This window comes from Octopus bimaculoides, chromosome 14 (assembly GCF_001194135.2).
Source record: "Octopus bimaculoides isolate UCB-OBI-ISO-001 chromosome 14, ASM119413v2, whole genome shotgun sequence".
In the NCBI taxonomy this organism is placed as follows: domain Eukaryota; kingdom Metazoa; phylum Mollusca; class Cephalopoda; order Octopoda; family Octopodidae; genus Octopus; species Octopus bimaculoides.
The window spans coordinates 36,534,449-36,543,738 of record NC_068994.1 but is presented as its reverse complement, the minus strand read 5'-3'; the positions used below and the strand labels follow the sequence as shown (position 1 = coordinate 36,543,738).

The 9,290-nt window shown below is 32.1% G+C and overlaps 1 protein-coding gene across 4 annotated transcripts in view; it reads left to right on the top strand.

Annotated features, from left to right (window-relative positions):
* Positions 1–551: 551 nt before the first annotated feature.
* LOC106871761 (protocadherin gamma-B6) overlaps positions 552–9,290 on the top strand; it is a 45,857-nt gene continuing 37,118 nt past the window's right edge. For 3 of the 4 annotated variants that reach the window (XR_008265549.1, XR_008265548.1, XM_052973101.1), the window contains exon 1: positions 552–660. The gene's annotated coding sequence lies outside the window, so the exon portion shown is untranslated. The remainder of the gene's footprint in view (positions 661–9,290) is intronic. The other variant, XR_008265547.1, reaches the window with a different exon arrangement.

Below are 9,290 nucleotides of genomic sequence, written 5' to 3'. Positions count from 1 at the left end.
TAAATGAATAATAATGATTTCAATGCAAAAATTACTATATGTATCTATGTCACAGTACTGTGATAATAATAGTATTAACAGCAATAGAGAAATATGAGTATGGAGCATTTGTAACAACATATATCTTTAACTTATTTCAGTCATTGGATAGTAGCAAAGTGAGGGCACCACTTGAGTTGTTTAGTCAAACCAAGCCCCAGTACTTATATTCTTTTATTTCTTTTTTTAAGTCTGGTACTTATGCTGAACCACTAAGTTACAGGAATGTAAATAAGCCAACAACAGTTGTCATGTAGTTGGGGAGGGGAGACAAACACAGACACATATATAATATTCCTTCAAGTAATGCTTGTGAGGAACAGAGCAGGGCACAAGCTACATATAGTATTTGACATATTTCAGCAGAAATATTTTTGATAAAATGATGACTGAAAGAGTGTGTGTGTGTGTGTGTGTGTGTGTGTGTGTGCGTGTGAGTGAGACAGAGAGAGAGAGAGAGATAAAGAGAGAGAGAGAGAGAGAGAGAGAGAGAGAGAGAGAGCACGTGCATGCAAGTAGAAATTATGGTAAACTTCAATTTTTTTTTATAGACTTTTAGTCTGGCGCCTTGGTTAAACTGCCACTTTTCCTGTATGTGGCCAGCAAAACAAGTCATGTTGGGTAAGCTTCAGTTACTGTTAAAGATTCATCAAAGGTTTGTTGCTCATTCCAGGTGATGGAGAAAATAGCAGCTTTTTTGTTTTATAATGTATACACACATTCAGACAAAACTAAATTGGTGTGTTTAATTCACATTACATAGCAACTGGTGATAAAATGGATACATTAAGAAAGAAAACATTATGTGATTTACCATTGTGCAGTGCTTCTATTAATTCATATCTTTTATTTGTCTCAGTCCCTGGACTGCAGTCATGCTGGGGTAGTCCCTTAAAGTATTTAGTCAAATTAATTAACCTCAGTAGTAGTTTTTTTGTGTCTTTTTTTTTTTTTTCAAGTCTGACACCTATGCTATCAGTCTCTTTTGCTGAATTGCTAAGTTATGGGGATGTAAACAAACTAACACAAGTTCACAAGCAGTGGTGGGGTACAAATACCAACATAAGAACACAGACATGTATTTATAAATATATATAGTTGAAAGGCTTCTTTCAGTTTCCATCTATCACATCCACTCACAAGGCTTTGGGCAGGCAAGGGTTATAGTAGAAGACACTTGTCTAAGGGATTGAACCCTGAACCAAGCAGTTGAGAAGCAAACTTCTTACCATACAGCTATGCATGCACCTATAAGTATAATAATTTTATTAATTCCTGAAACACTATTTCCAGTACAATTTTACTATGAACACTCTCATTCTTTTCAGCCTCTATATACGAGGTAATATCAAAAAGTTCCCAGATTAGTTATGTTTAAGTTTTAGTATCATTTCCTTCAAAGTAGTCGCTTGTGTAGTAATACACGAGTCCCAGCATTCCTGCCACTTTTGGAATCCAGCCTGGAAGTCATTTGCCATAAGCCAGTTGAAGACCTTCTGCAATTTGCTCTTGATCTCATCAACAGTGTTAAAATGGCAACCTTTGAATTGCATTTTCATCTTGGGGAAGAGATGGAAGTCCACTGGTGCTAAATCTGATGAAAAGGGCAGGTGTGGAAGAAATACCATGTTGTTTTTGTGAGAAACTCACAAGTGAAGAGAGCTTGATGACAGGGTGCATTGTCATTGTGAAGAATCCAATTCTTTGTGCTCCACAGATCTGGTCACTTTCATCAAATGTCCGCCCTTAAATGCTTCAAAACATTGCAGTAGAACTCTCAGTTGATGGTCTGGCCATGGGGTCGAATTCTCAATGCACAATACCACAGATGTCACAAAAAACGATGAGTATCTCTTGATTGAGCTGTGGCTCTGTCGTGCCTTCTTCAGCAGTGGAGATGAAGGGCTCTTCCATTGTGACAACTGCTACTTCATCTCAGGGTCGTACCCATAGACCCAACTCATATTACCAGTGATGATCCTTGACATGAAGGATGGGTCATAAGTGGCATGCTGACAGAGATCTTGACAGGCTTCAATGTGATGTTCTTTCTGCTAAGTGGCCAGCAGATGGGGGGGACAAACTTCGCAGTTAGGATTACCTATACAAACCCATATGATAGACCAACAGCATCAGCAATGTTGTTGATTGTCCTCCGACGATTTTCATGATGAATTTTCTTCACATTTCCAGCGATGACGATCATGGCAGGTCTTCCAGAGCACCCATTGTATTCCAGGGATTTTCTTCTGCTTTTTAAGCACCAGTGTACGACCCACTGCCTTGTTGTTGTAAGCTTGCCAAAGCATGCTCAATGTCTCTGCAGCAGACTTTCCAAGTTTAATGAAAAATTTCACATTGGCTTTTTGTTCCAATTTTCTGTCCATGACAAAATCACAGGCTACAGCATACATGTGATCACAAAAACACAACTTTCACAATTTGTGGAGTAAACACAGCAATGTCACTCAGCACACTGCTTCATGAAGGTCATTGCTAGCTCTCACTGTGCATACAATCATGTGCTGCCATCAGTTAGTGCACAGCAGAACTAGACTGGGAATTTTTTGATACCACCTCTCACTTTGATACCATACTCTCACTTAGAAGTTTAGTTTGAAACAAACTTTGATATGTTTTCCTGGAAGTACTTAACCTGTGTTCTGAGAATTTGTTTATTGATTAGAAAGGTTAGATATTATTTTCAAAGAATTCAAATTTAAATGATTAACACCAAAGTAGATTTTATGAAAAGCTGTAGAAAACTGAGAGACTCGGCAAAATCTTTTTATTTGTATTTGAAAGGCATTTTGATTGAAATTTGATTGAATTATGAAAATCTATGTAGATCCAATTTTTGTAAAACAAACATTTCTAAAATTGCTGGTTTAAGTCATGTAAAACTACATTTTCTAATCTTCAATAAGTAGAATGAATTGATTTGCTCTGAGGAAAGTGTAAAGTTCAACACTTGACCAGTATCCTTTGCCAGGCAGTGATCAGTTTCTACCGAAATGTACAGCCTTTCCTTATGTATGGATCCCCACCACCACCGCCACCACCAAATCTTCAAGGACCTTGAGAACCACTGCTTTACAGCAAACCAATTTATTCAATTTTTGAACAAGCTATATTCATTAAGTAACAGTGCAGTCCACTGTTGTTAAACATTTAATTACTTATTTCTATATTCATTACTTCAACTGGGATTAGTTAGAGAAAATATTTAACTAATGAGTAAACTAAGAATTTGGAAGAAAATATTTTTTTTAAACTTTCAAATATCTTGTTTACTTTTCTTTCTTTCATTCTATTTGTTTTTGTTAAGAGACAAAGTATTTTACTCACTAATACCCACCATATGCAGCACACAATGGGATTTTTTTTTTTTTTTTGATATAAATGTAATACTTTAATAGCTAAAATTGAAGTTGTGAACTGTATGAAATGATGGAAGTTATAACTTATCATTATTAGATTAATGTTTAATGACAACAAAGATGAAAAATAACAACAAATTTGATTTCCTTAAAAACTAATTTTCACCCAACAAAAGTAGAAAGCTTACACATTTAAATACAAATCATTTGATTTAAAATTAGATATTTACTGAACAATAAAAGATTTCCAGTGCAGAAGAATTACACATATGTAAAATTCTAACAACATTAAAATTTGTCTAAAGATTTGGTAGTTCTATAAGTTTCAATCTTACTTTTTATATTCCTTAGATATTTGATAGACCTTGTTATATAAAATTATACATATGCTTTTAAAAACATTGACAGCATTATTAATCAGCATAATCTTCATTAGAATATCAATAATGATGTTACTGATCTTCATACTTTAAGAACCAACAACTCATTATGGTTTGATATTCTAAAACTGGAGCATAACAATAAGAATTATTTCACCCAGTACACTAAATCTCTACCAACAGCATCAAATATACACAGGGGCTGGACAAAATAATGGAAACACCTTAAAATTTCAAACAAATTAATTTTAATATCAGGTAGGACTGCCTTTGGAAGATATTACAGCTTGAATTCTATGAGGTATGGACTCGTACAAAGTTTGAATTGTTTCCAAAGGAATTTTTGTCCATTCTTTAGCTAAAACAGTCTCCAGTTCTTGTAGTGACGATGGTGGAAGATATTGACTTCTTACTTGTTTTTCTAAAATGCATCATAAATGTTCAATAATATTGAGATCTGGGGACTGTGGTGGCCAGATAAGATGTTCAACTTCACTAGAATGTTCCTCGTGCCATTCAGTAACAACTTTAGCTGTGTGAATTGGTGCATTATCATCTTGAAAGATTGCGTTTCCCTCTAAACAGTTCTGTAACCTTAAGATGAACTTGATCAGATAAAATGCTTAAATAGTCTTGACTATTAATTCTGCCATGAAGAAAAACTATTGGGCTGGCGAATTTCCAAGATATAGCTCCCTAAATCATTACAGATCCTCCTCTATGTTTAACAGTTGGAAAAAGGCAGTCTGGATCAAATGCTTCTTTTGGCTGTCTCCACACGTATACTCAGCCAGTGGTCGGAAATAGGGTAAAGGATGATTTGTTTGAGAAAATAATATTCTTCCACTGCTCTAGGGACCAATTCTGTAGGTTTTTACTCCACTCTAAACATTTTGCAACGTTTGTTTTTGAAAGTAGCAGTTTTCTGATCGCAGCCCTCCCATGAAATCCGGCTTTGTGTTACTCCCAGCAAACAAATTTTGTGGAAACTGGGTTCTCAAGGTGGTCATTAAGCTCAGCAGTAATTTTGGGAGCTGTACTTTTGTGATCCTTTCTAACAATTCACGTAAGAGTCTGACAGTCCCTCTCTGAAAGTTTTGGTTTTCTTCCAGAGTTTTGTTTCGACGAGGAGGTTTTTTTTCCTCTTTCTCAATCGCTGTCATTACTTTCAAGACAGTACCTCTTGATACACCAAACATTTTGGCTGTTTTTGTTACGCTACCGCCTGCTATACGAGCACTAACAATTTGACCTCTTTGAAAGTTCAATAGATCTGTCATTTTAATGAATTTTAATTACATTTTTCTGATGATATCTGAAAAGAAACAGCAATTTTAGCAAAATATATTAAGCAACACAAATAATAAATCAAAAAACAAAAATAACCAAGCTTTTGACGGTTTTATAGATATTTCAAAATTATGATGCTATGATGCTAGGTGTTTCCATTATTTTGTCCAACCCCTGTATATAGAGAGAGTAGGATGCAGGCAGACAGACAGACAGACAGATGAACAGATAGATAGATAGATAGATAGATAGATAGATAGATGTGTTACTTTTACATCTAAAGATTTGTTGATCATATTTCTGAGTTTGTGGCAATAATGGAAATAAACAAGTTACTTATTTTCTAATCTGTTAAAAATGGCTCTTCTGATGAAGATGAATTTTGTGTGTATTCCTTTTAAACCTTCTAATCAAAATTTATAAAAATGTTTTATACTATCTAGTTGAAATATTTGGTTATATAAATTGGTATTTAAAAAAAAATAATATTCAGGATTAATAAATGTAGTAATGAAAATTAATTATGAGAATGAATTTGTGTGACATTTTTCATTTCAACTTTATGACAAAATTTCATAATCAAAAAGGAAAATTTTGTTAAAAATTACTTCATGCTTCAAGCAATATATGCACATAGCTATTAAATAGTATTTTAAAATTTCAAGGTTAGGTTTGCCATTGCTGCAGTTGGAAAATAAATAATTAAATAGATTTTCTTTCTAAAAACACTTTATACTCAAATCAAATTATGAAATAAATTTATTATGTATGTTATTACACTACTATTCAATCTGTTTTCCAATTCAATTCAGATAGCAAATTAAAAGTATTAGAGGAGAGCAAAACAACCCATTTGAATAAAAATTTGTTGTCAATAATAAATAATCTCAAAAAATAGTAGTGATTAGTCATAAAATAAATATTTGCTTTTTGTCCATCTATTGTTTTATAATTGCTATAAAATATCTGAAAAAACTTTTTTCATGACAAGGAAAAGAAGGTTAGCCATTAGAAGCCATTTAAAAGATTTGTTAGAAATAGAAAATTAATTGTATTCTCTAATTGCAATACTTTATGCCTTCAGGTAACTGTTTTGTAAGGATGTATTAATAATTAAGTATGAGTGAAAGCAAAAATAATATTTTTTCTTATTTGATTAGTGACATATAAAAACTATATTTTCATTATTAATGAGCGCAATAGAAATTGTTTAGTTAGGGTGTCATCATTGTGTATATCTTAAAATGTAAAAAAAAAAATGATACATTCATTACAACTTTTGTTCTAAGTGTAAAATTAACATAAAATTTAGTTCACATTTCTGAAAGAAAAAATACAAATTTCTTTCTAATGGTAAAATTGAATGAAAAGACTCCTGTTAATAAACAATAACATATATTTCAAAAATTGGAGAAAAAAAAACGGGAAAAAAAAACAAGGAAGCTTAATGCAAATACCCTCTGGAATTATTTGCATTCTGACTTTCATTGAAAATCTTTCAAAACACTAAGTGGAAAATAAAAAGATATTGAATATAGTATATATTATTTCTTTGTGTTGTTAATAAACATATATTTTAGAGAATTAGTTTAACTTGCTTATATTACTAAAGATTTACTTTCATACTGAAGTAGGGAGAAAGTTAATAATTTGCACATCTTCCAACTTAAAATTTTTCCTAACAGTTACATGTACATACTATATTATTAGTATTATTTATAGGCAATTTATTATACCCAAAGTTGTCTTCAATATTAATTTGAAGATACGGATCTTTTAGTCAAATTTTTGTTTGGTATACGTGTAACTAAAATTGAAGATACTACAAAATTAATTACAAACCATCTGTTTCATTCTGGACAACATGATGCATAACTACATTTTATGTAATTCTAAAACTCAATATCTGTCCAGCTTCCTTGATGCCACTCAGCCATTTTTATTAATGTTTTTTCTTCTTCATTGTATTGTCTTGCTATGTCATTCTACCAGCTATAATTCTTATTCATGTTTACAATTACCCTTCTTAAGAAAAAAAAAAAAAAAGGCCTTCAAATCTTGAAGATGACAATCAATCTCAGGAAGAAGCTAATCTAAAAACTCTTTGACAAATGCCGGAAGGAACACACTCTAGAATTAGTGAATTCATCATCTCTAGTACTTGAAGTATGGTAAATGTCTCAGAATTATACCATTCCTTTTAGAGTGATGTGATGGTATGATCAGTATACTGGACTGATCATGTCACCCTAACTGATGTTGAAAATAACATTTTGATATTTAAAAGAAAACAAACTGTCAAACAAAATACATTTACACTTCACATGAAGGCATAAGCAGGGGGAATGAAGATGATCAACACAATGATAAAGATGCATATCAATGAAGCAGAGATAGCCATTGTCTTACAAGGACATGTAACATTCAAATGATTAGTTGTTAATGTCTTTAAAAGAATAATATGAAATATTAGCATGATAAACATTAAGCAAAGTTTAAGTTGACTAAACAGAGGAATGAATTGAAGTTAGTGGGAATCCATTTAACTCCCTCATCCACTAAAATATGTTAATCTCTCTATCATTATTGCAACAGAAACTAAGTATTAGAATTTATATATTATCTGAAGCATTTGTCTTCTTCACATTTTACATCAACCAGGGAGATATAATTAGCTCTTTAGTTTCCAGGATTTCTATTGAATTGTCTGGAGGAGAAGGACAGAAGCCAAAAGTTCATTATCACCTCTGGAGTTAAAAAAGTTCTGTGGGAGGTTAGCATTCAGATTCTTACACTTTGCATTATTTGGCCAGGGGATGAAACCACACACAACGAAGTTCTAGAGAGAAAAGTTAAGATGCTTAATAGGAGGACAAGAAAATGGCAGATAAAGGTATTGAAGTGGGTGGAGATTAAGGCAAGTAAGATGAGAAGAGTAGTAGGTAAACAGTTCAGTGGTATATACTGGGGAACAGATTATTGATAGTTTGCCAGTCAAACAGCAGTTTTCCTATAGATACTTTCTAATACTGATTTGTATTGTTACAGATGTAGATTTTGAACTCAAAGGTATGTCATATACCAATTAACATAGAAATGAAATATTAATATTTTGCTACATAAATAAACTTTAGAGGTCTACACTGGATTTCATTTGTATGTGGTTTAATGGATAATCGTGAGGCAGCTAAATTAAAGCATATTAGATTAGCATAGTTTTCTTAAGATATCTCTTTGGAAATCCCAATCAAAATTCTTTACAGTTATTAAAAACATCTTTTCTTCCAAGGGAGCACTTGTATAACTAGAAAAGAAGCATGACAAACTTGTTTTGACAACAGCTTTTTATGACTTAAATTCAAATTACACCAACGTCAACTTTCCTTTTCACCCTTTCAGGGTCAACAGAATAAAGTACCAGTAAAGCTCTACAGTCAACTTAATCAGGTGTATGCTACTCACAAATGTTAGAAATCAATATTTTACAAACTGTTACCATTTATTAATTTCTTCAATATCATCGAAATGTTTAAGTTAAAGAGAATTTTAGCCGTGTAAGAATTCTTATTCCTAACCCTTTCATTACACTAAGTAATATTTCAGCATGACAATTAATATTTTAAAATTGAAATTTATACTATTCAGAAATTGTATGACAATCAGAATTGCTTATTGCTGACTTATGCTCTGGGCATACATTCATCAAATTGCTTATTAATGACCTCCATGCTTAAAGGGTTAAACAAAGTCGGGTTTGATACGATTTTAGTTAGATTTCAGTAAATAGTTTTGTGCTGCTGTTAGTATGACCAGTGTTGAAATTAGTACCAACATTTTTAATATAATTTTGAAGAATTCCAGAAGTTATTTTCTATACATACAGCATACCAAGAAATATTTATAGGCTTTTATTTTTATTTTACACCTACTTCAAAATTAAGAACAATCTTAAAAGTTTGAGAAACGTTGCAAAAACATCATTGTAGTGCATAAAGCATTTTTAGGAGTATTTAGAAGACAAAAATTGATTTATTTTTCATTGTTGTTATTGAATATAAAGAAACTTATTAGAACAATGAGTCACTCAGGGCTCTGGGGTAAATTTTCTTTATACAAAGACATGAACCTGAGAGAATTATTTTGAATCATGTCTTATCATCTGTTTTATCAATTATGATATGCAAATTTTAGAGAGAGAGAG